Raw genomic sequence first — 3451 nt, 5'->3', positions numbered from 1 at the left:
TTTATCTTAATGAATAGTTCAATAACTCCTTTCCATACCTTATATATAGATAGATAGATAGTTTGTATCATATTATAGGGGTAGGGGGAAAGGTTCCTTGAATATTTTCTATTAATAGGTGCATATTTCCTTGCTTATCTTATCTTATTCATGGATTATTTCTGTCTTCTTTTTTAAAAAATAGGATTTTCCAAGAAAGGTAAGTAGGATTTTCTCTTGTCCTCAAGCTTTGTATTTCAATCCATTAATCTCTGTGTATTCATGTAAAACTCTTTTCATATCTTCCGCAGTATGGAAATGTATGATACTTAGCTTTACAATTTAGAAGGTGGTGGGGGTATTGTGGTATGAGCGGCGGGGAGGGGGGGGGGGTGTTCTGCGGGGCTATGCGTAGCGTTCCCTCGTTCCTCTCCGGCGGTAGTTACTCTCATGGGTACTCCGGAAATTCCTCGGGGTCCTCTCGGCACCTTGCTATCTGTGGATAAATGACCTGGCAGGCCCCTTCCCCCTGTCATTGTGCAATGCGTCCTCTCTGAGCAAAGGGGATGGGAACTCTGCTCTTATTAGTCTCTCTGCGATGGTCCTGTCTTTCCTCCATGCTATCATGGGGGGAGGTCCTTTTACCCTGGCCTCCCATGGTGTGTCCCTGGCCTTCTCTTGTGTCCATTCCCAGATTCTGTTGATCGACTCGCGCAGCTGATTTGCTATGTTCTGGGAATAAAGCATGGGGAAAATTAATCTGTTTAATTCACCTTTCTGTTTCACGTCTAGGAGTGTATCTCTTGGGATATCTTCTAGTCTTGCCATTGCCGCATTGAGGATCTTCTCGCTGTATCCTCGCGCTCTGAAAAAACCTACCATTTCCTTCAGTGCCTTCTCCAGGTGTTCAGGGGTGCTTACAATCCTTTTAACCCTGATTCCTTGTGAGAAAGGGAGGCTTTTCTTTAGATTTGGGTGGTGGCTCGACTGGAAGTGTAAATATTGGTGAGTGTTTGAAGGTTTATGGAACACTGTTGTCTGCAGGAAGCCTTCCTCATCTACATATACCAGTGTATCTAAAAAAGGTAATTTGTTTTTATCAAATTCAACCGTGAATTTCAGATCCGGGTGGAACTGGTTGAGGTCTCTGTAGTATTCTTGAAGTTCTTCCTCTGTGCCCTGGAACACTCCAAATATATCATCAATATATCTATAAAATAAGAGCGGTTGTTTTTTCATTTTCTTCCTTTTAGGTTCTATACTCACATGTACAAAAATCTCTGCCACTGCCACTGATACTGAGGCTCCTATTGCCGTACCTTTCATTTGTTGGTAGTACTTATTATCGAACCTCAGTAATGTCCCGGTAAGGATGTGCTCAATGCCTTCCTGTATTAGGTATGGGGGAGGGGCCTTTATATTGTACATGTCTTTCAACCGACCTTGTATGTACCCAAAATTCTTTTCATAAAAATTCGCCACTACCCAGGCTGCCTCTTCCTGTGGGATAGAAGGATATAAAGACACAATGTCAAAGGAGAAAGGTAAGTCTCTCCTTCTAATTTCGGTGCCTCTCTGAGTTTCCTCAGAAAATGAGTTGTGTCTTGCAGCCTTTCTGGGAGAAGCTCTAACAGGGGGGAGAGAAAGGTAGTTAGTAACCTGTCTACTGGTCTCGTAGGTGCACAGCAGCCACTAAGTACTGGCCTCCCTGGCCATGTCCCTATCTCTTCATCTAGCTTTTTATGTGTTTTGGGGAGTATGTACCAGTGGGGGATGCTTGGCTTATGGGCTAAAAGGGCGTCCCTCTGTGCTGCCGTGAAACTAGATCTCTTCCCTGTTGGTGAGTCTAGACAGTAGAACCTGCTTACTAGCAATCTGCTTTCTGCCTCCACTCTCTGCAGCTCTTCCTGTGGGTTGGATAAAAGTTTATAAGTATTCGTGTCCCTTAGGTGTGCCTGTCCCATAGCTCTATAGCTCTCTGTCTTAAGCACTACCAGTGCACCATCCTTGTCTGCTTTTTTTATTACAATATTTGGGTCTGCTTTTAGCTCCTCCAAAGCTTTGATTTCTTTCCATGTTAAATTTGGCCTTACTTTCTTTTTATTTGCATTTATTACCAGGGCCTCTTCTTCTTTTATTTTATCTTTCAAACCTGGCATCTTTCTAGGGGACAAGTATTAGTCATCAATCTTGGGAGTTGGGGGGGTAGACGTGTTTTGTTTCTCTCTAATGGGGGGTCTGCCCCTGGGGAGAGGGATGTTGAAAACCTAGAATTAATATCTTTTTCTAGCCTTTCCAAAGAAGAAACTAAATTCTCTATAAGGGGGCGAGGGGATGGGGGGCCTGGGACAAAAGATCTTCCTTTGCTTAGGACTGATCTTTGTGCATGGGTGAGGGGTACCTCTGAAACTACCAGTTCCAGCCCTGCTGCCCATTCCTTTCTCCTTGCCACTGTCCTCCTCCTCTTACCTCTTGGCCCCATTGGGTGTTTCCTCTTCCTATTCCTGTTTGGTCCCTCCCCTTGTAGTGCGGGTCCCTCCCTTGGTACCTCCCATAGCCTGTTTCCTGTCTCATCCTGTACCTGCCTATTCCTCCCAAAATGTTGTTCCCCTGGGGGCCTGACTCTTCTCTCAACATCCTCCCTCTGGATGACCATCTGATCTCGGCTTCTCTCCCATAATACCTTCTGTTTCCCTGTCCTCTCCTGTATGCTCCTCTGTTCCCATGTCTTTCCCACGGCTGATGACCCTCTGTTGCTCTGTGCCAAGGTTGTTTCCTTTGGTACCCTTGGGGGTGGTGGGTAGAGGGTCGGCAGTGTGGGGTATGGGTATTTTGTGGGAGAAGGGGGCGAGGGGGAGGGAGGGGGGTTCGGGGTGTGAGGAGGGGGCGGGGGCGCGGGTGTGAGGGGCGAGGGGGAGGGGGGCGGGGGCGCGGGTGTGAGGGGCGAGGGGGAGGGGGGCGGGGGCGCGGGTGTGAGGGGCGAGGGGGAGGGGGGCGGGGGTGTGGGTGTGAGGGATGTGGGTGTGAGGGGCGAGGGGGAGGGGGGCGGGGGTGTGTGGGTCGAGGGGGAGGGGGGCGAGGTGGGCGGTGTGGGGGTGGGGGAAAACCCTCATTTCCTATCCTTGCTTCTCTGTTTTCCTGATTTTTCTTTTTCTTTTCTAATTTCTTTTTCCCTTTTTCCCTCTTTGCATGCTCCCTGAATGCTTTCCACGTGTGTGGGTTTGCCACTCCCTGTCCCAGCTCATTGAGAGGAGGATTTAATTTGTCAAGAAAAATGTTTTCTATCTTGTTGACTACCTGTACTACTCTATCTATCAGTGCATGGCACGCTTCTACTCTATCCTCCTGTGCTGGGGTTGGGGCTGTGTCAAGGGAGGTATCTAGAGGCAAAGGGGGTTCTGTACTTATGGATTCATAAATCCTAAGGGGCTCACTCTCCTGGGGCAGGGGGGGGTCTTTTGTGCCAAATCTA

The 3451-nt window shown here is 47.9% G+C and overlaps 1 long non-coding RNA gene across 1 annotated transcript; it reads left to right on the top strand.

The window, feature by feature from the left end:
• The first annotated feature begins 373 nt into the window (after positions 1 to 373).
• LOC119569709 lies at positions 374 to 1509 on the top strand. The gene is made up of 2 exons (XR_005228304.1): positions 374 to 984; positions 1102 to 1509. It is a non-coding gene; the product is annotated as an uncharacterized LOC119569709 (long non-coding RNA).
• Positions 1510 to 3451: the final 1942 nt, after the last annotated feature.

This window comes from Penaeus monodon, unplaced genomic scaffold (genome assembly GCF_015228065.2).
Source record: "Penaeus monodon isolate SGIC_2016 unplaced genomic scaffold, NSTDA_Pmon_1 PmonScaffold_18199, whole genome shotgun sequence".
NCBI classification, from domain to species: Eukaryota; Metazoa; Arthropoda; class Malacostraca; order Decapoda; family Penaeidae; genus Penaeus; species Penaeus monodon.
The sequence above is the reverse complement of the archived record's forward strand: the minus strand, read 5'-3'. Positions and strand labels throughout refer to the sequence as shown.